This window comes from Mesocricetus auratus, unplaced genomic scaffold (genome assembly GCF_017639785.1).
Source record: "Mesocricetus auratus isolate SY011 unplaced genomic scaffold, BCM_Maur_2.0 Super-Scaffold_100031, whole genome shotgun sequence".
Taxonomy (NCBI): domain Eukaryota; kingdom Metazoa; phylum Chordata; class Mammalia; order Rodentia; family Cricetidae; genus Mesocricetus; species Mesocricetus auratus.
The window spans coordinates 4,101,449-4,125,035 of record NW_024429212.1 but is presented as its reverse complement, the minus strand read 5'-3'; the positions used below and the strand labels follow the sequence as shown (position 1 = coordinate 4,125,035).

At 41.2% G+C, this 23,587-nt stretch overlaps 2 long non-coding RNA genes across 3 annotated transcripts in view; one reads left to right on the top strand and one right to left on the bottom strand.

The window, feature by feature from the left end:
* Positions 1 to 13,944, bottom strand: part of LOC121135161 — a 37,010-nt gene extending 23,066 nt beyond the window's left edge. For both annotated transcript variants that reach the window (XR_005872368.1, XR_005872369.1), the window contains exon 1: positions 13,873 to 13,944. This is a non-coding gene — a long non-coding RNA (uncharacterized LOC121135161). The remainder of the gene's footprint in view (positions 1 to 13,872) is intronic.
* LOC110343254 overlaps positions 1 to 23,587 on the top strand; it is a 447,219-nt gene that overhangs the window by 195,586 nt on the left and 228,046 nt on the right. The window lies entirely within an intron of this gene.

Genomic DNA, 23,587 nt, shown 5'->3' with positions numbered 1-23,587 from the left:
TAGAAAACTGAAATATAAATTGTTTTAGAGTGTTGCATACGTCTTTAAAACTAAATGTACTAACAATAATGCCTTTAATTTGAGAATAAATCCAGACTTGTGTGACAATTAAGGCACAAGAAAAGGTTTGCTTACTGCAAACTACTACAGATTATTCGTGGGAGACCTGGGCCAAGTTTGCATTTGATTTTCTCATTCCAAAGTTCTGACACGTAAAGATTCATTAATGTTATTATACTTTATTTTTTATTCAAACATAGGATGATTTCTTACAAATTAATGCTAAGGAGGATATTAAAACAAAGCAACTTCATGTGTTTTTCTGGACAACACCTCTTGGGAATTCTTGCACCAGCTCTGCTATGATTGAATCTTCTCAGGTCCAGATTGATGGTGATGACTGCGGTAATGATGGTCATGATGGCAATGGTGGTAACGACTGTGGTGATGATGGTGGTGCTACAGATGATGATGATGGTGGTGATGGCGGTTACTACTGTGGAGGTGGTAGTGCTGATATCGGCATCAGTAAATAAATACTTCTACTGTGTAATGAACTCTTAGCACCTGCCCTTATGTCAGTCACGTGGACAGATGAACCTGGTATTTACCTTCTACGGGAAGTGACTCTCTAGGCACTGAGATACACGGCACATTATTGGAGGTCACTGATGATGCTTTTGGTACACTAGGTTTCCAAACAACTTCAGGACTTAGTACATATATACAATCTGTATAAAGTAAGACTGCTTACCCAAAATATCTCATCTGTTGCTAAGAAAAATGTAGCAACTCTCACATCAGGCAAGAATGCTTCTGTTTCCAGTGTGGACCCAGTGTCTGTTAACTGGGAGTGGAGAGGGGCGGGAGAGGGCCATTCTCTCTATGTTCCAGTAGCTTAATGGTTGAGAGGAAGGTATACAAACAGCTCGCTGGAAAAAAACTAATGCAATTACATCTTCTTTAGATGAAAACTAATCCCTTGTCTGAGACTTACATGCCATCTGTTTTTTTCTAGCAATATTCTCCCTTGCAAACAATCTTGGTTACAAATAAGATGATTTTTAGAAACATCATAAACAAGATTTGCAACTTAAATGTAGTAACTCTCAAAGGAAAAAAATCACATTACCCCCTTTAAATTGGCACCACCAAATTTAGAACTTTATTTTAAAATGAAAAGCCTTCTATCTCCCTAAGAGACTAGAATCTTAATGTGCCTGCATACTCGGGGGAGCTTTAGTTTTTACTTTGAGAAAACAAGGCCTCCTTTCAATCAGTTTCCAAGTGTTCACTCACCCTCTGATGAATTCCACAGGCACTTTTACCTTTAGTTTTTGTAAAGCTGTTGGTTCAGTTCACCTACATAAACCATGTGACTAGGCGAGACTAAAACTGCACACCCCAGTCACCCACAGTACAGGCCACTGAAGCGAATCAGTCTGTGAGCCTTGGGGAGCAGCAGCCAAGGAAGCTCTCAGAGGGCCCTGGCTTCCCTAGCCTTGGACATGGCTTTAATATTCATACATTGAAGCTTTGCAGGTAGACAGTGTGTGGACAACAGCATTCGATCATTTTTTTTATGACACATGTGCAAGTTTTAAGTAAATAAATGTCCTATTTCATGAGCATTCAACGCTTGTAACGTGCACTCAGAGGTAGGGATCAGACTGGAATTGTTTTCCTTCATTCATAGCAGTGTCTGCAATGATCCCCTGCACAGCAGACAAAGCCAGGAGCCTTGCTCTTGGTTTATAGCCATCTGCAGCCATGGGAAGCTTATCACTGCGCACTCTGACAAGAGAATCAGGCCCTCTCAAGCCTTTTAGCACCTCTTGCAGAATGCTAAGTTAAGCAATTATTTACAACATCACACGTTTCCCTGGGTGTGCAGTGGCTGTTTGTGGGGTAGCAGAAGAAGCAGGGTGTGAAGTGTGGGGGAGGCGGGAGGGAGGAGGGGAGGCAGCCCCTATGAAAGGCTTTGATGGCGGGGAGGGCTCCTTGGCAGGGCTCCTTGTGCTTCTCCAGCGCAGGATGCTTCCCAATTTTGCTAAATAAGTCGTGTGAGCTTTCTCTGTGTCCTACCAAAGGTAATTATTTTGAATCTCACTACGATGTCAGTCTCCTCTCTGTCTCCCCCAGGGCTTAGCCTAAGGCTTTATCTATATTTTTTTACCAGAAGCTACCTATTAAATGGTTATGTCTTTAAATATTAATATCAGTACTTTACATGCAGCTGGGTTCATGTTCAAAACTTCTTTTACATTAAAAAAAAGCGATCTTGTCAGTAGATGGCGAGCTTGCTACATATAAAGGCTGGGGTTGTTTTCTTGTTAAAAGCCTCATTTTTGGTAAAAGATGATTTGAAACTTCTTTAAATTAGAATCATTCCGTTTACTGTAAACTGACCTGCTAACTAACCTATTATCTGTGTGTATGTCAAATGTCCAATCTTAAAGATATTTAATTAAAGGGAAATAGAATTGCTAGGATGAGGAAACAGTACACTGGTAAGGGATTCCCACGTTTGGGGCCTTAGTAAACAGCTGCTGCTAAGTGGCAGAGAATCCTCAAAAAAAATGAAGAAGCAAAACAAAACAGAAACACTGCCCCTCCACCCCAAAAAAGTCCAAAACAAATAAGAACTATTTGCCATGGCTGCCCATCCTACTCAGAGCACCGTGTACTTCATGTCTTTAATAAGATGTCACCGAACATGGAAAGAAAAACGACCTATGGACATCACCCACTGGAAGTGGGAAGAGGAATGCAGAGAAAAAGTAAGAGTTAAGTTCTTAATCAGGACCTACAGGATCAAAAGAATGGTAAAGTGGGCTGAGGCACACAGCTCAGCTGAGTATGTATGGCAGTGTCCTTTGCGAAGAGGCCTCTCTATTTGGTTAGGGCTCTTGGCAGTTTGGTCACTTTTCACTGCTACTGAAGTCTGTTAATCTCCTATCCTAATCTATCAGCATGGCTGTGGGTCTTTAACATTCAACTCTAGGCTGAGGTTTGATTGTCACAGAACAGAGAGAAGTGTGGATGCATAAGGCAGCAAAGGTTCTTTCGTGCTTGAGATCTGTCCACTGCTGTGCACAAACTTGTCAATGTCAGGCAATGTCGCTTGCCAGTTCTTAAGACAGCTTCCTGGGCTGTTGGGACATCTTCTCTTTGATGTATGTTTTGCTAAAAAACAAAACAAAACAAATGCTTGTTGCTGTGGGTATATATCTGGCTCCTCTATTCCATCCCATTGGTCTACTTCTATGGGTTTTGCGCCAGCACCACACAATGTTTGTCACTATGGCTCTGCAGTATTGTTTGAGATTTGTGAATTATGATGTCTAGAGCATGCCTCTTTTTGCTCAGGCTTGTTTTGGTTATTCAGGTTCTTGTGTACTTCTATATAAATTTCAGGATTGTTTTTCCTAGTTGTTAGAATGTAATTAGATTTTTCATGAGTATCGCATTGAATTTATAGATTGCTTTTGGTAACATAGCTATTTTCACATTATTAACGGTCAAAACATGATCATGGGAAGTGTCTCCATCGTCTTCTACTTCTACCTTCTATGTCTTCAAGTTTCACTATAGATGACGTCCATGTCCTTGTTGAGATTTAGTATAAGTCTTACTTGTTTATATTTGAAGTTGCTTTAAGTATGAGTTTTTTTACTGATATATTTTTGGAAGTTTGTTATTGATATGTGGAAAGGTTGCTGGTTTCCTCCTGCTGGCTTTATATCCTACTAATTTTCTGAAAGTGGTTTCTCAGGTTTAGGAGTTTTATGGTGGAGTTTTTAAAGTCTTTCCAGTAGAGAGTCATGTCATCTGCAAGTAGGGATAATTTGAGTCCTTTATAGCTTTTTTCTTATCCTCTGTGTGTCTTTCTCTTGTCTCTAGCTAAGACTGAACACACTGAACACTTTATTGAGTAAGAGCAGAGAGAAGGGGTACCTTTATCTCACTCACGATTTGGGTGGAAATCTAAGTTTTTTCACATTTAGTATAATGTGGGTTATATGTTTGTCATGTATACCTTTTATATATTGCAATAGTTCCCTTCTATTCATAGCTTCTTCAGAGCATTTTACTAAGAAGGGGGTTGAACTTTGCAAAGCCCCATTGTGTTTCTATTAAGATTATTATGGGATGCTATTCCTTTCACCTTAACCCTATTTATGGGTTGTGTTGCATTTCTTGATTTGTGTTTGGTGTACCACTCCTAACCCTACCCATGTAATGAAGTCAACTTGGTCATAGTGTATCATCTTATACAGGTGTTCTTAAATTAGATTTGCAAGTATTTTGTGGAGAAGATTTGTGTCTGTGTCCATCAGGAAAAGTGCTCTCTCTCTCTCTCTCTCTCTCTCTCTATATATATATATATATATATATATATATATATATATATATGTTATGTTCTTAAGAAAATGTTGAGCCCCTGAATTGAGAGTTTGGTAATGCTCCCTTCTTTTCTACTACATCAAACAGCTTGAGAAGTGTTTCTCTGAGCACTTCCTTAAAGGTAGAGTCTGACAGGATGCCTATCCAACCTGAGGTTTATTTCCTTTGGGGAGATTACTTTTTTATTACTGCTTTGATCTCATTGTTTGGTATAGAGTAATATCTCACTGCTTTAACTTAGGTAAATCATAAATATCCAGGAATTCATTCATTTCTTCTATATTTTCTGATGTTTCCCAACATGGCTTTGCAAAGTATTCCCTAATGATCCTTGGATTGTGTGATTTACTGATCCTTTGTAGCTTGTTGTAATAGCCCCATTGAACCAGGCTCAGAAAAGCAAATAGAACTTTTCCTCACACATTTGGAATTTAGATGTAAATCTTTACATATGTGCACTTGGCAGAGGGGACTAGACAGTCCATGAGAGGAGAGGAACATCTTGAGGGAGGGAAGATCAATAAGAGGGTAATGGGATGCAAATGATATGGGAGCAGTAGGTAGATCTATTTTGAGCAAAGAAGGGACTGTGTTGGTTACAGTACTGTATTGGTTTCTGTTGCTGTGATAAAGCACCATGACCAAGGCAACTTAAAGTAGGAAGGGTTTTCTTGGGTTTTGAGTTCCTGCAGGATAAGAGCCCATCACAGCTGGGAGGCATGGCAGCAAGAGGCAGACATGATGGCTGCAGCAGGAAGGTAAGAGCTCATATCCTTTACCATACACTCTGAGTGCTAAGAGTGCATTGGAAACCTTTAAACTCTCAAAGACCATCCCCAGTGACATCCTTCCTGCAGCAAGGCTGTTGACTCCTAAATCTCCCTAAACAGCTAGAGACCATGTATCCAAATGCCTGAGCCTACATGGGACATTGTCACTCAACCCACTATAGGTCATTAGAGACAAGAGAGAAGAACTGCAGTAGGGAAAGAGCTGAATAAAAACACAGTGTATCAACACACATACACTCACACATATACACTAACACACACATTCTCTCTCTTTCTCTCTCACACACAATCTTAATGAGGTTCATAACTTTGTATTCTATCTTCAGATCTTCACAAATTAATTTGAAGAAAAGATGGAATAATATTTTGTCTGTAAGAAAAAAATCACTGTTGAAAAATAGCCACTTTTAGGGAATGGTGAGATCTCTAAAATGGTCCCTTTTGTGGACTAACAGCCTGCTAGTCTATTTTAGAACCCCCTCAAAATAAGGTGTCAGAAAGCCATAGCTATTTACCTATCACCACAGTTAGTTTTACCTCTGGGAGTGTAGGCATCACCTAGATAGTGCAGGACCCAGATCCATGGGCTGAGCTCTTTGTGCTGTTACGGGGATCTTCAGCCTCTGTGCACTGGTGAGCCATTGGTATTCATGTGGCTGCTTTACTCCTATCTGCGGTGTCTGCACTGGATGTGGGCACGTGGACTTTCTCACAATGTAAAGGCTCTCTTGGTCCCTTTGTCAGTAAATAACCAAGAGAAAAGCACTAGGTTCCAGCTGTCTCCCAGACCATGTTACCCCCATGACACTTACCATCCATGGCACTTTTATTCTGTACTTTTTGGTTTGTTCTGTGGTTTTGAGTCAGGGTCTTGGTATATTCTCCTATCTGGCCTTGAACTCTAGATCTCAGACTTCCAAGTTCCGAGATTTTAAGCATGTGCTGCCACACCTGGGTTGTTTTCTGTCCTTTTTCCAAATAAAAATAAATAAATGATCTGAAGTATGTGTATTATAGAATCACACATGCATATGGTTTTCATTAATTTGTCCCATTTCGTAACATATAATTTATAATCATTATCTGACATAAATAATATTCACTGATTATAGTTCTTCCATCCAAATTTGTAGACACAATTCATAGAGATTAGGCACTATAAGGCTCAACTTCGGTATCAATGGACAGCAACCTACAGGCAGCTTTATAGTGGCTATCACTATCTGTGATTTGTGGCATGTCTTGCTCCTAAATGGTTATGACTTTTTGAGACTTCCTGCAAGGCTGGATCCCCCCACACATACACTCTTTTCCTTTTATCCCAAATGTGATGTTTCTAAATACCAGGAAAACATTCAGGATGACATTTGTACTTTATCCAAATCCTTTTTTTCTTCCCTAAGTAGAGACTTTTCAATAATGCTTGCCCTATCTGGTAGAATTCACATTCTTTGAGATTGATTTCCAGAGAATATTTATTTAGATAATGTTGAGAACTGACAAGGTTTCTCTGATTGCGGGTGACTGATTGTTCAAGGTTGCTCTTATGCATCTGAAAGCAATGGCGAATAGCATGTAGCTGTACAAACGATGTCAAAGAACAGGCATCTTAAGGCATAAAGAGCTCACTCTGAACTCAGTCTAAACTCCTTTTCTCCATGTTTAGATTATGACACAGTGGATCATAAGGACTCACAAGAGTTCACTAAGCTCTTCCAACAATAAGTGATGGGTGAAGAGTGTGAACTATGTGATTCAGGGACCGCAACAACAAGCTCCTTATGTTTTTTATAAAAACAAACAAACAAACAAAAAAACCCCACTTACATTGTAATTTGCCGGAGCTTGATGAGGATAAAGAAATTCAAAGTTATAACTCACTGTCCCAGTTTGCTTCCCTGTTACTGTGATAAAATACTGACCCAAACCAACTTGGGCACGAAAGGGCTTATTTCATTTTATAGCACTTTGCAGTTTTAGAATGGAGGGAATCCCAGGCAGGAACTTAAGGCAGGAAATGAGGCAGAAACCAGGGAGGAATGCTATTCACTTGGTTTCTCTCCATTGCCTGATTTTTAAAAAAAAGAATACAATCCAGCCCTACTTGTCTAAGAGTGTCATAACCCACAGTGGGCAGGACCCCCCTCTCCTCCATCAATCAGCAGTTAAGGAAATGCCTCTCAGCCTAATCTGAACATCCAGTTCTTTAATTGAGGTCCCCGCTTCCCAGATGTGTCAGGTGAATGGCTGAAGCTAGCTACAACACAGAGTTAACATATTTTATTTCTTATGTAGTTTATTTTGTGCCTCAATTGTAATACAAAGTAGGGAAGATCTAATCTTGGATGTGTTGTAGTCACTAGGCAGAGTGCCAGAACTTAAGTCTGGAATGCACTTGCTACTCTCAAGGTTATGTGACTTCCAAGATTCCTCATCTGGCTGCTGTATTGTGCCTGCTCACACCCCAGACTGTTACTGATAGAGAAATATGTTCAGTCAGCAGGGCATATATTTATCAAAATAGCTTTGCTATCCCCTCCCCCCTTTGAACTCTTGTTTGCATTTTAACAAATTTGAAATGACAAGTAGAGAGTAAATTTAAAGTCAAGTGTCCTGGCACAAGCTTATAAGTCCAGTGTTCAGGAATCTGAGGCATCAGCAATGCCATGAGTTTGAGACCATCTTAGGGCATGTGGACATATCAAACCTAGACTAAACCAGAGTTGATATTTTTTTTTAATCTCAAAAAAAAAAAAAAACAAACAACACCAGCAGAAAAGTTCATGGATGAGTGATACACATTATACAGAATTGTAAAGGTTTATTTTGCTGGACTGTTCAATCCTAACCCCCACCCCCACCCCAACTGCGACTGCTCTGTGCCTAGCTAAGGACAGTGAACTTGATCAGGGCACATTCACTTTACTTTCTTTCTGATGCCATTTCTACCCTTAGAAGTTCCACCCACTCCTACTATTCAGTACTGTTCAGCAGTGAATGTAATGTCTCCCCATGGGGCCTTCCCTCCTGATACTGCTGTCATCATCTACCTTGGGATGCATATGCATGACGCTCACTTTTGTGTTTGAGAGAATAGAAGGTAACTATGAATGTGTGGCTCACGGTGAGTGACACAGATACCTGGCTTTAGGATGACATGGTCCTTCTCTTGTCTTGTCCAGCACCATTTGGGTCCTATTAATACTGCTCTGGGATTTGTTCCCCTTGATCTATTAAAATCCTGGCACAGTCCCTGGTGCAGCATCTTGGATATGTATGTCCTCAGCTCGAGGGAAGTATTTCCTCGTCTTAATTGTTTTAGCCATGCTGTTTCTCCAACTTGTGGTAAAATTAGCAACGTAGAGATATGTGTTGTGTTCCCTTGGAAATTTATGATTAGTATTATAAAGTACTCATGTTTGGGGAGAGGCCCTTAGTCTTTTAACTTTAAATAACATGATCATGTTTTGATCACCAATAACTATTTCTCAGTGATTATAGCATGCTATACAGGATACAGCCATTTGCACATAATCTCATTGAATATACTCCACTGCATTTTGAGGCCTGTGTAGCTGTTTAACTTTACAGCTGAGAAAATGGATTCACTTTCAGCTCCCAGAATCACAGCTTGGACTGCAACCCAGCTCTTCTGGCCTCAATTTCACCTTCCACTTGGGATCCTATCACCAAATGTCTGGAACTTCTGTTTGATGCCACATTGTGGTTCATTATCAGCAACTCATTCTTATCAGGCACATGAAGATGTGAGCTCATGACCCTTGGTGACTGGTGACTGCAGGTTGATATGGTGTCCAACTTAGAACATTGACTTTCTGTCCGATATTCATTCATTTGGAATGAAATGCAGGCAAGCCCATGGACAGTTAAGATTTGCAGTGAAAAATCAAATGTCTGAAATATATTTCCACCCTTTGATTTCCTTGTTGATAATTTAGAGCCCCATTTAACCCTGGCTTTTAAAAGTCATTTCATTTCTCATGCATGACGGAAGTAGGGAAGAAGCAAGTTTTGTTTGGCAAATGTTTTAATTTAAATACATAAAAATAGAAATATAGCATGTGTACTCATCTCTAATATGCATGATCTATAAATAGTGGGGGAAAGTCTCTTGTTGCTATAGTAACTAGGGATTTCTTTGGGCATGTCTATTTTTGTGCTATATCGAGGTACAGAGGCAGTTTTCTAGTGGGTTTCCTACTGTGAAGGTATTCTACCAAAGAGTTCATAACTCCCACCTCACCTCCTGCTGCTCAGAAGGTGGTGGGTGTCAGGCATGGCTTTACCATTTGTTCTTGCTTAGTCAAGTACCTGGGCTGTATGGCTGTGGCCATCATAAACAGTATACAAAGATGCCTCTGAGTCTTTCCACTGGCACATTGTTAGGACCTATGAGAAGTGACTGGGGATAAGAATAAGTGCTCCAAGCTGAGCGGTGGTGGCGCAGGCCTTTAATCCCAGCACTCGGTAGGCAGGGGCAGGTGGATCTCTGTGAGTTCAAGGCCAGCCTTGTCTACAAAGCAAGTTCCAGGACAAAGAAACCCTGTCTTGAAAACAAATAAATAAAACAATAAGAACAACAACAACTGTGCTTCTGTACAGAAGTTTCTTAGGAAACATTTCTACACTATCCCTACTCTCTTCCCTTTTCTGTCTCCTTTCATCCTGTCTCCTCTCCCCCACTCTTCCTTCTCCCTTCCTCTCCTTCTCTTCCCTTTCCTCCCTCTCTCCCTCCCTTCTCTCTGTCTGTCTCTGTCTGTCTGTCTGTCTGTCTGTCTGTCTGTCTGTCTGTCTCTCTCTCTCTCTCTCTCTCTCTCTCTCTCTCTCTCTCTCTCTCTCTCGTCACCCCCCATGCCCTAGCAGGTGATAGTGTATCACAGATGTCTCCTCACAAGGGTGTTCCTTGGACTTCCTGTTGTAAGGAGCACATCTGCCTTTAGTGAATGGCCTCCTCTCAGGTATTCCATTACAGCAGTACAACACAGAGTGAGAGAAAGGCAATAACAAAGTGGAATGAAAATGCTTCACGGGGAAGGTCACTGCACAGTGGCTTCTGCCCCGTGACACTCACGAACACTGGAAACAAAAGGCCAATTGGGAAATGTTGAGGACTATTTGCTGTGAGGCCAACAATGTGGAGGATCTCCTGTGGCATCCTTCCTCTTCTTTTTCAGTAGAATTCCTAACAAAGCTGACCATGTCATCAGAAATGGGGAGATTTTGATCTACTCATGATTTAGCTTTTGTGGAGTCTTCTAAAATGGTCTGTGGAGGTATTTCTTCCTTCTAATGCACACTAAACAGTTCCTGTATGAGAGGCCTGCAGCCAGCCCCTAAGCTGATAACCAGAGCAGCGCTATGAGTTGAGAGGTCCTGCCTGGTTCTTCTTCTACTTCTGGTGGAGTTTCCTGCAGGGGCCTACCTCGTTCTCCCAGCAGTTTCAGAGGCTTTGCAGAGAAATACCTTAAAGGCTAATTTGTTGGTGCTAAGAAGTGTGTGTCCCTCTGCTCTTCTCTGTGAGAAGTGGTTACATGCAACGCTGTCCCCTGCTGTGCCTGTGTGCTGAAGGTGGGCTGGCCAGTAGATTTCTATGGGGCAGAAATCCCAGGTATGACTACAGTGCAGTCAGGAGTACAAAGTTGAGGTGTACGACCCCCAACTCATTGAGCTAAAGAGTGCCAGGGAGGGGATCCTGGCAGCACAAATTTATGAGGTTACTAATGTTCCAAAAACAATACGCTATGAGTTCCTCAGGCTGGCGCCCTGCACAACTGGGAATGGAGTCCTGTGTCTGTTACAAACTCTCTTCCTGAACTCGGGGGTGGACTCAGTGGCATCAACTATCCCTCCAGCTGGCAGCTGCAGGTTCTGGACACACCTGTATTCCAGATGCTGCTGTGTCCCATTGACTTCCTCAGCTCTACCATCAGACTCTCAGAATGGAGAGGCCCTTAGAAACTCCAGGGTAGAGCCTGTGGGTAGCCAGGATTCCCTATCTGAACTCAGGGGTCACTGAATACAGTCTTAAAAAGCCAAGCATTCTGTGTTCTCACTGATAGATGAGTCCTCAGAAGATCCTATTTCCTGTATGCACACCGTCCTGAGGTTTCCTTCCTCCTGCCATGTGCTGGTGGTGCTGCTATGCTTTGCTTTCCTTCTTCCAGGCCACCTGCAGGGTCCACTTCCATGGATGTCTCTCGGTCTCTTGTCCTGCTTCACCCTTGGTCACTAGGTCCAAAACCCAGACAGCTGCATAGGACTTACTCCTAATGAAATGAATTCAGCATTTCAGCTACCTCCCAAACCACGTGTGTATTAGATCCTTCCCAAAGCTCACTTGATACAAAATGATTCTAGAGAAAGTTCTAGAGTCATTGGGTCCAACTGGCAGATGGAGAATGTCCATTAGGACTGAGATCGAAACTAAGAAGGCACAGAAGAAAGAACTGAATTCCCAGTCTTGTGCCCAGCATGCCATTGTAAGCTGTGGAGTCAGCTTGCACAAACTTTAGGCCTGGGTCCCCATGGTTCTTGCTTTATTATAGACCTGGAGGTTGGGATATTGGAGGCTGGAGGGGGGGTAGGAGTGTGAGAAATCAGCATGAATGGAAAGGAGAAGCTCGACCCTGTCTGTCTTAGGCGCATCTACTAAGTGTCTCAGCTTGGTTGTGGGATCTGAGATCCATCTATAGTCCATCGAAGGCTGGATTCTGCTGGCATGTACCAGCTTGTGGGGAATGGTGCTGCTAGGAACTTGTCACAGCTGGTGGCACCCGAGAGACCACCCTAGTGGTTCTGACCCGGAGATGGAGTCAGGTTACTGGTACTTCATAAATGACTCTTCCCCAGAATAGTGACAGTCCCCACATGCCCAGTCTTGTAGAATCTTCACCTTAGGGCTCTGCAGGTTATCTGTCTCCTAGACCCAGGAATGGACTGTCTGCTGTCCTGTTTTCTCCTCTTCCTATATTAGCTCCTTCCTAGTAGCATCATACACAAAGACAGTAGTCAGTAGAGACCAAGAACCAAAGCAGCAACTGATCCCACATAACTGGGGGTACAGTAACAAGGGAACTTCTAAGAGTTGGCTCTGATCCAAGTTGCAGAGAGCAATCCACAGAAGAGCCACAGGTAGCTGTGCACCCCTCCCCCCAGGAAATTTAAAAGATAACATGTCTACCCAATTAGAACAGGCTACTATTTCAGAGTGGCTAGGATAGGCTTCCTTTAGTCTCATTTGACAGAGGTTTACGTGCAGATGAAAGAGAAATATTTCCCAGAGAAACAAGGACACCAGAACATGCTTTGACCACAGCCTATGAGGCAAGGTGCTAGGCAGAGGTGGTTTTTTTGTTTGTTGGTTTTTTGTGCATCCTTCCTTGAGCTGTGAGCCAAGGCAATGAAATGGAAAGTTGGCTGTGTTGGCCGAGTTCAGGCTGCTCTGACTGACTTCTCAGAGGACTGAATATAGAGTTTCGTTCCATATGTGACTGACTCCCTGAAGCATCATTTCCTCAGTCTACTGACATTCACTTAGAGCTGCTCCATCCTTAACCTGTATCCATCCGCAGGCAGCTCTCAGAGCCTGTCAGTGTTGGCTCCAAGCTCTGTAACTTCCATTTCCCCATGGGCTGATCCTTCCGTCCTCAGCAATGGTGCTGTGTCTTCTCAGGAAGAGTTCCAATCTGCACTCTGAAGGGGTTGTGCCTTCTCTCACGCTTGTAACTTTACCCTGCAATGCCCGGAGCTCCGTGCCCTCACTTGGTACTCTGTTCCTCATAGAACCCCGCCCACATTTGCCATGTGTTTGTCTGAGGGAAACACTCTGACCTGAGAGGATTCTCTTCTTGTTTAACCTGCCTATTTGCATTAGGGATGCTCACTGGGTTGGGCTCAGTTCGAGCATCTAACAGGCATCTTAAATTTAATTTGCTTAAAGCCAAAATACTGATTGCCTAAATCCTGACAATCAAAGCATATTCGTTCTCTCAGTCTCCCACCTAAACGTCGCACAGCTCTAAATCCCACCAGCCTTTCCTCTTCTGAGAACAGATTAAGAGCTCTTCATAAACGAAAGGGAAGAAGTAACAGAAAATAAACAAATGTATCTATGCTTTTGTCTAGCAACAAAGGCACAGGAGTAAAATGGACCAGTTCAATTGAGTTTATGAGTCACCTTTGCTTTGAGGTGATAGGAATGTTCTAGACCAGTGGTTCTCAACCTTGCTAATGTTACAACCCTTTAATGCAGTTCCTCATTTTGTGGTGGCCCCCAAGCGTAGAATTACTTTTAGTGCTGTTTCATAACTGTAATTTTGAGACTGTTATGAATTGTCATGTAAATGTTTGTGGTTTCCAATAGACTTAGGTGATAGCTCTGAAAAGGTCATTTGACCCCCCAAAGGAGTCGTGATCCACAGGTTAGGATCCACTGTTCTAGAAGGTATTTCAGTGTGTCACAAGGAAGATCTTGTGTTTGTGTTGCATATATATATATATATATATATATATATATATATATATGGATATACAATATACAGGAGGTTCTTTGGTACATCCAGAAGTGGGGTTCCTAGGGAACTCATGGCTACAAAGTTGTGCTTAGTGAAACTTGATTCTTCCCCTTGCGGGTGTGTGCTGGTATTGTACTTACCTTCAGCTGTTCATTCTCAGCCACTGTGCCTTCCCTCTGACTCGTGGACAGTCAGGATGTCCACCCAGGAGCATTCTCAGGTTGCTATGGTTACCATTATAGCACCCCCTTGCTACTGTAAAGAGCAATGAGAAGATTCTCAGAGCACATTGTTCAGTCATCCCCAGGTCTCTTAAGGAGGACTGCGTTCTTGGTGTTTGTCTCTAACACCTTGTCTGTGGAAGTCTTAACTCACAAGGTGGTTGTGTGAAGAAGGCTATTCACTGCTTCAGGCTGGGGATTAGTGTCCTTAGTAAGGGATTCATAGCCAGGCAGGGTGCCTTCCATTTATCAACCCAGCACTCGGGAGACTGAGGCAGGGGGATTGCCATGAGTTTGTGACTAGACTGGTTTGCATGGTGAGTTCCAGAAGGGTCTGGGTTATGGAGTGAGACCCTGTAACAAAACAAGGAGAAAGTAGAAGGAAACCACAGAAAGCCCCTTGGCCTCCAACTTCCAGAGTGTATGGGAAGGTATTTATTGTATTTTGAATGAGAGTGGTCCACATAGCCTCATATATTTGAATACTTGGCCCCTAGTTGGTAAAACTGTTTGGAAAGGATTAGGAGGTGTGGCCTTGTTGGAAGAGGTGGATTCTTGGAGGTGGGCTTTGAGATCTCAAATGCCCACGCTATTCCCAGTTAGCTCTCTCTGTCTCTCCCATGTAGATGAGGATGTAAGCTCTCAACTTCTGCTCAAGTGCCCTGCCTGCCTGCCTGCCTGCCTGCCTGCCTGCTTGCTGGAACTTACAGAATTGGAAGAGGAAGTTCTGATACTGAAGTCCCTAGTCTGAAGCATACTTCCAGAGTGACCAGAACTTAGCAGGGAGGCAATTAGGAAAGAGGCAGTCTCAGCACTGGAGTTCTAGATAGACAGATCTGGGCCTTCTGTGGCACTGGGAAAAGAACCACCCCTGCAGAAAGTGCTTACTGCTGGCAAAGAGTGAGAACCCTGTCACGCAGGTGACCCAGATAAGTAGGGACATCATGGCTCCATGTCTGTGTATACAGTTCTTAACACAGTTAAAACTAAAAGCATGTTGATTTTAGAGAATGGCCAGGGATCAATTTTAAAAAAGTGTAAGGTGATCTCATCATTGTTGTAGAAGGTAGAGTTTAAAAGTCCTTTCGGTTCTTCTTATTCATTGGGAAAGGAACTCCCTCGTCTTTTCATTTGAGAAGGCAATATTTCACACAGAATTAAGTTCCTAGTTCCCAATTTAAAAAAGCTCTATTTCTAGCAACTCGAGTTAGCATCTCAATTTGAAACTGTTTAACCTTGCTTGGATTGGTGTTGGTATGCAGCTAGAGAATGGGTGTATTGGAAGGACTAGTATGCAATAAAAATATGCAATGAAGGAACATTGGTTTCAATACTGTTTCTCAGTACTGTCTCTGGTTCTTTGTTTTTGGGGTTTTTGGGGGGTTATAGCTAGAATTTGGAATGGTGAAGTAGGAATAATGCCTGAGAAACTTAATTTCCAAAGGAATGGATGTTCTTACATGGAAAGACGAAAAGTGCTGAGTTTTTTACTTTTCTACTTTTTAATTTCCTTTGTAAGTTTGTTTCTTCCAAGTAATGATTCTTTCCTCATGATTAATAAAGCCAAAGAGATCTTTGTAACTATGCAAAGCAACTGAAGAATTTTTATATGACACATATATATGGATGGTATTTTATAAACATTTTAAAGCTCCCAGGAAATAGAAAAACAGACTAAGAATATTGAGACAACAAAAGAGGAGAGAGAAGAGGGAGAGGGAGGTTGGGAGGGAGTTGAGGAGGAAGGTTAGAAGGGCGATGGAAAGAGGAAAGGGGGAGGGAGGGGCAGGGAAGGAGGGATGGAGTACAAAGCCAGCACCAGCCCTCTGTTGAGCAGTGCACTGTAGCATTAGTCCATTAGAACAAGGCTGTGGGGTCTGATCTCTTCAGAGATAGGCAAGGCTTCCCCACGGTTCATGAAGATGTTAAAATTTACCAGTATGTGAACATTACTCAACCATAAGCCAAAATGTAGCCACGAAAGCCACTTGATTCTTTGGGATCTAAGTTGATAAACTGACTCACACTGCCATGAGGACTGGGCTTGCCTGGTCTTTTCACTTTGTGAAAGAAGGAACTAGGTATAGTGTGCTTCTGGGTGTCTCCTCAGGGAGGCAAAGCAGAGCAGTTGAAAGACAGTGCTTACCTCCGAGTGTCTATGTTGATTACTGTGCAGGGGGCTGACTGTGTTTGCCCAGCAGGGTCTCTGGCACAGGTCTCGGTCATGTGTGAGCCCTCATCTGTCTCATAGGAATCCTTGAAGAGGGTTAGGGCCTTGAAGGCATGGGTGCAGGGAGCAGGGAGCAGGAAGAGAAGGTCTGCAAAGCCCTCGCCCTGGAGAACAGCAACATTTAGAATACAGCAAGTGGAGACTGACAGGGTGGGGCCAAGATGGACCTAGCATACATGGAGGAATCAGGAAGAAGTGCAAGGTAAGGCGACTGTGAGGTCAGAGGAATGGGGGTGATTGCCTTCACAACTAGGCAAGGTCTTTATCCCACACAGAGTACCCTAGCATGCCAGTGAGACTGTCGGTTCAGGATTCCCATGGATTCCTTCTGATGCCTTTCACTGGGTCCAACTATCTCACAGGATGCTGCTTGGAACTCATTTCCAACTGTCATTCGTGTCATAATTGTTCCTTTGAATTCTCCCTCATCCTACTAGTCTTTCAGGGTATGGTAGTGTTCACCACAAGGTATCTTTGTTTCTCCAGTATACTTTACCACACGGGTAGGAATCAGATAAGTGGATATCAGAAAACTCATACACTCAATAGGTTGATAGGCTTAAGTTTAAAATAAGACAATTTAGTGTTGAAGTTGTTTTCATAATTAGATTCATCTAATTCTCACTTATCAGCATGAAGTTATCTGTTTTAAATGTTCAGGGAGATTTGTTCTTTCTTGTTTCCCTAATCCTTAGAGTGATCTGGACTTCAGGTGACAGGCCTGATGAGTGCTACTTAAAACAGACATGGAGGATTTAAGAAAAACTCACCCATCTCAAGGTTTACAAGCATTGCAGATTAATGGATATTTTAATCATGAGAGCTCTTTTTTGTGTGTGTTATTTATTTTAACATTTTGAGATAGCGTGGAAAATTTGGCCTTTTTTGTAATTTTTTTAAATTGAAAGTAGATTCTTCTCCCATTCAATACATACTTAGTACAATTTCCCCTTCCCCTACTCCTCCCAGCACCCCCATCTCCCCCTGTTTCCCTCCAGAAAAGAGACAACAACCAAACAGGATACAAATTGGGTTTAAAAAATTTGGAGGGAGCCTGGTGAGATGATTCAGTGGTTAAGAACAGTAACTACTCTTTCAGAGGACCTGGGTTCGATTCTCAGCACCAACATGGCAGCTCACAACTGTCTGTAACTCCAGTGCCAGGGGATCTGGCAACTTCACACCAATGCACACAAAATAAAGCTAAGTAAAATTAAAAAAAATTAGTGTATCTATTTTATATCCAACTTCAGATACAAACATGTGTTGAGAATGGCTTTTCTCACAACTTTAGAGCAAGGAGGTCTGTGACTGATGTCACCTGGGCCACACTCCATCATGGCCCTGAGCCAGCTCCTGAGTGTCCTGTGCAAAGACATGGCTGGGATGGTTTTGCAAGTTGACAAGGGAGACATTGCCTTTATTATGGGAATCCTGGCGTGGACTCTGTATTTCTAACTCCCAGATCACACTCTGGGATCTGGGGGATGGATACTCGGATAGTGTCCAAACTAAATGAACATCCAGCCTCCGCCTCCCATTGCCAAACAGGAGCCAGTACAGGCTTCTGGAATGTTGGGGGTGCTGAGATAACTTTTCATAGAAGTTCAGGATCTCTGAAAGCCCAGTAATGCCTACACACCTCAGTATCTACCCCAAACACAGGGTTCAGAAGAAGATCTTATTTTGAATTCTGAACATCTTGGCTCACTGCAGCTTTCCAATACCCAAAAAAGAAATGTCCCAGTGCAATCAGGAAAAATGTATGCATGCTTGAATGTCTGCCTCTTCAGACCACATGCTGTGTCTGAACAAGCGCCCTGATTTCATGTAAATAAACGGTTTAATGGGCTTTATTTTACTTTGTATCATAAATAGAAAGAGATTCAGAAAGCAAAGAAAGACAGCAGGAGATCTGGGTTCCCTGAAAAATACAGTGTCAGGACCCCAGGAGGGCCTGCTCAGTCCTACAGAGAAGTGACAAATGAAATGACAAGGCAAGGAGGAGAAACTCTTGCATAGCTCAGGTGGGGGTGGGGGGTTAAAAGAAAGTTGGAAATATGACAGTTTTATTTTTTAAAAAATGTGGATAAGTTATTGCATTCATTTAAATTCATGTCAAATGGACGCTAGAAATAGGCTGGGACAATGCTCCCAGAGCATCCTTTGTTCCCATTCCGTGCTGACAGTCTTCTTAATGTGTCCCATAGAATACCTGATGCTCTATGACTTTTTGTGTGACTCTTGAGCCAATCATAGATCTATCAAGTCAACCAATGGGTATTCTCCTTCCTACATTGATCTTTACTCTCCAGGAAGGTGAACTTTATAGGGCACTTGGTCCAGGAGCGATGTGACAATGATGGAAAGCTTGGAGATGAGTGTATATGTGGGTGTTTGTGTCCAGCTTGTTGAGGCTGCCCGAGCTCAGGCTTTCATCCTAACTATCCAAGATCATCATAACCCCTGGAGCTTCCCTGATTCTCTTACACAACTTGTTGTAAGATCATCTTCTGCTTCTAGACCACTCTGAGTTACTTTTGCAGAGAGACTCTGATTGATTTTAATAGGAAAGTATATTTGCATGTAAACCCGAAAGCTTGGTTGCATGTATGGCTACTAAGTTGTCATTGGTGCTAGGCTGTGTCAAGTAGCAGAGTGTGATGCATGCATGGTGTTGATATTGCTCTCCTATACACTTGTCATCAGTGGATGTCAATCGTCTGTGTATGACCTATCTATCTATCTATCTATCTATCTATCTATCTATCTATCTATCATCAATAAATCATCTATCATCTCAGTCATCTACCTCATATTTATCATATATATGTGTATCATTGATCGGGGATGTCCTTCTGTGTATATGTTTCTCTTATTGGTTGATGAATAAAACACTGTTGGCCAATAAGGCAGGACTAGGAAACAAGGAGAACTCTGGGAAAGGTAGGCAGAGGGAGCCTGCCAAAGTGAGTCACCACGTAGACCACAAAGGAATAACAGATCTGAACTCTGGTAAGATAAGATCACACGGAAATACTTAGATTAATAGAAATTGGTTAATAATTAAGATAGAGATAGCGAATAAGAAGCCCTAATCATCAGCCAAGAGTTTCATAATTACTATGGAGTCTGTGTGTTTAATTGGAGCTGAGAAGGGCAGTGGGACCTGGCAGGACAAGAAACTTTCATCAACATATCATCTGTCTTCTATTTTCTACTTGCTATTAATCATTTATCTACCACTCATTTAATCTAGCATCTGTCTATCATACACCTATATTATCATCCCTTTTGCTTTCCACCTATCATTTATCATCTATTTATCTTTTATTATCTAGCTATTTGGCATCTGTTATCAATCTTTCTAGCTATATTTCAGTGTTACTCCTATAAATATTGGTAGTTCTGATTTGATGTCTACTCCAATCCTGTGGGTTAAAACCTTATCTTCCTTTTTTTATGTAACATCCCAATTTCCCAAAAGAAGTATGTTTTAAAAAGTGAAACAAATAACAAACAACTCACCTGACTGACAAGATGGTCTTAACTGAGGATATTGGAGATTTTCTTGAATGTGCAATGTAAAATACTTGATTTTAGAATTATCCATCCATATGGCTATGTTTAGCAAGACCAAAATCCTTGGCATGTATCTGGGTGTGCTCAGCTCTGAGCCCACATTCCTGGACTGATCATGTTGATGGAGATTGGAGCTTCCTTCACTAAATCTCTCTGCTGTTTCCCAGTTTTGGGAGATTCCACTACTATTAGATTTTCTTTAAAACATTTTATAGATGAATTCTATTAATACGTTTTTCTTAGTTTGGAACATGAGTGCTTAATTTACGGAGTTTGTGAGGTTGTCCACAGCATTATTATTGATAATGTGACTGGCACACATTTCCTCCTAGTTTGGAATTTGAATATTGCTTCACTGGATCACTCAGAATGTTGTTTACATCTTGAAGTGATCTACTTTTCATTTTTGCCTTTTATGGATTGGCTTTGGGCACTCACACTTCTCCTAGGTTTAGGTTTTGGTCTTCATGTGGATTTGTCATTGTAATTTCACATATAAGAAGGTTATTCATTTGGGGTTAGTTTGTTCCTGGTAGTATTTAGACAGGGGACAGGCATTACACATTCCCAGGTTTTTCATATTGATCAGCCGTCCCACTGTCACCGTTCTCTGTCACCCCTGCCTAACTATATTGGGAAATTCCCTTACTCTTTGAAGACACAGAGTTTTCTTGACGTTTGGTCTAGCTGATTGTGTGTGGCTTCTCTCCCTACTAAGCTTGGGATGGATCATGAACTTGAAGCCAATCCATTGTATTACTGAGTGATGTTCGTCAGGGCTCTTCACATGCTGGGGTGGTGATGGAAGTTGTATTTCTTCTTATGAAAAATAGAGAATATTCCAACGAAAGGCCTCATTTTTAGCATTAAAATGAGTGAAGAAAAATAGAATAGTTACAAGTCAGCCACAGGCTCTATCAGAGAAAGCAGATGTAATTAAAGTACAATTTAAAGATGATTGATCCTAAGTTGCATTTTTTTGCTTTTTTCCTTTGGTATTTAAACAGACCTAAAGCTTATTATAGTTTTGTTTTATTAAATGATTCAACAGTCTTGGTTTCAGCTATATGATATTTTTTCTGAATAGATAATTACATGAGGTTGATTGTTTTAGCTCTGAATTTTCTTCATTACCATATAGACATTTTTCTCCTATTTTTAGTTGAAAGAGGAATTGTCATAAAGAAAGTATTCTTTCTGTCTCTATCGGCAGCCTTTCCATTGAGATTATAACTCTAATAACTCAATTGACATTCATATTCAATTATTTAAATGGTCTTTATTCTCTTATGCCTAACTCTTTTCTTATAATAGCCTTCTTTTCCTGTAGGTTTTAAATAATTACAGTTTTTCCAACACCTGAGGGCCTTTTGGCTTTCTGCTACTCTCATACCCAGAGCCCTATTCAAGCTCACATTTTCTAACTTTCCTTGTCCATCTTGCTCCACTTGGTTTGAGAGAGTAAAGTACACACAAGAAATCAGCCTTTGCCTTTGCAAAAGTCCTGATAGTTCCAGTTCATGACTTCTCAGACCCTGTGCAGTGGGCACTGTACTGACTTTATACCAAGTTATCTTTCAAGGATGTGACCAGGATACCGAGCAGCATTTGATGGGAAGTAGGGGGAGGGCAGGGTGCTGGTGGTAGGGTTTCTTTATTCTTCCTTTCTTTTATTATCATCTGCTAACCAAATCAGGTCAACTTTGACCATGATCATGTTGAAAACTAAACTGGTTAAAAGTGATGAGCAGTCACATAATTTGACTACTTTAACCTCAATTGAACAATGTTTCTCCCTTTGCTGACTGTCTCATGTTCTTATGCATGTCCTCAACTGATTTCCTTGCATCCTTGGTCTGTCTTTGAATTAATTGAGAGAGAGAGAGAGAGAGAGAGAGAGAGAGAGAGAGAGAGAGAGAGAGAGAGAGAGAGAGAGAAAGCATAGTTGACATTTTAACCATTCCAGTATAATGACATTCAACAATTCAGACTTGGTATCTCTTAGGAGTGTGTGTTTTCCACCTTGCTGTGTTTCTTGTTTGTTTTGTGATTGATGCACCTCTTGCTATGACTATATCTTACAGTTTTATGTCATGAGCCCTTAAGTGAGAAGCTCTTGTTTAAGAGCTCAGTCTCTAGTATCGTTCAGAGGGGATTACACCAATCATGGTGCCAACAATACCACCCAAGCAAGGAAGATTTAGAAAGACATATTAGAACACCAGTGAGCATAGAACTAAAAAATTGGTTAGTTGGATCTTTAAGAAAAATAGTTTCCACTTCAAGAGGATGCCCACCTACAGTTCTCCGAGACTTGTAGAGTGACAAATTAGCTTCCTCTTGAATGCTAGCCCATCACATGGAGGGATCATTGTGTTACCAAACACCCAAAGTGGACTTGAAGATCTGCTGGAGCTGTGGGTTGTCTGGTGGGGAGGACTGCTGGACTATTCTTGCCATACCTTCCTGACAGACCTTTAGGATGAGGCTTCCACTTTCCCTCCCCTCTGGAAGACCACAGATGGAGCCCTGTGTTTCTTTCTCTGTCATGTCAGTCACCATGTTTTCTTTTTCATTATTCAGCTGTCCCATCTTCTCCTTTGCTATTTGGGATGCTTTTACAATCTTCCTCTCTTTGAGGTTTTTAGTCTGTTATTTATTATTTTGAAACTTCTTACTTTGCATCAGACAGAAGCAGCTTTGAGTCCACACTCTTACCCCAGAAGTCCTTGCCTTAACTCCTGCTTCCCTTTCTCCTTTCATGTAATTTCTTCAGGCACAATGTCCACAGATTTTGATGTTGTACATTGCTCAAACTACCAAACAGTTGTAAGTCTTCCAGCAAAGCTTTTACAAATATTTTCTCTCAGCAAGGCAAGTCTAATCAAAGCACTATAAGCCTGAATATACTATGTATTATTTTCTTGTATGTGTGCTCATCCTGTTATACCAAAAATTACCTTTTAAAATCCTACAAGGCACTGATGTTAATATAAATTGAATCACTGCATGTAAATTGAATTTTCTCTGTCTACTAGAGGAAGTGTACATTGGAAGCATGATGATAAATTGTTTATTCCTATTTGAGGAGACCAAAATAAAAATGTATCCTCTATCAGTTTGGCAAAATTGGAATGTCAAATTTTCACTTATAACTGTGGCTACTGACTGAATAATTTAATGGAAAATGAATTTTAATTTTTACATTTTATATTCTTGAATGCATGCAAAGAGAACCATATTTTGGATGATAATTCTATTGATCACTTACAGTGACTGAAAAGATTTATTATTTTAGGTTTTCTCATGCTTCATGTATAAAGAATAATTAATCATTTCATAATTTTAAATATTATTTTTCATACATATTAAAGTATATGGAACAAACTCTAATGAAAGGTTTACTCTCATTTATTTATTGTTATAAAACAACCTTATTTATTTGTTCCAGTAGCAATTTATATGTTAAAAGAAATAAATACATGATAGTATCCATGGTTCCTTAAGATTTTTATGTGTGTACTAGTTTTACCTGTAATTACCCTCATGCTCATATACATATGCTCATATATACCTCTATATGTACACACATAAGAACATACAAAAAGTTAAACTTTCATTCTGTCTTTTTATTTCATACATTTTAGGTGGGAATAATAATAATGCTGCCAGTATCGGGTCACTCCTGTCATGCCGATGGCTTCAGGAAAGTCTCTTATGATTGTCTCTAGGTTTTCTCTTCTCTAAATCATGACTTTTGCTATACTTAACGGGTTTATATTGTCTTTTAAAGCAATAGGGCAACATTTATCACAAAATTTA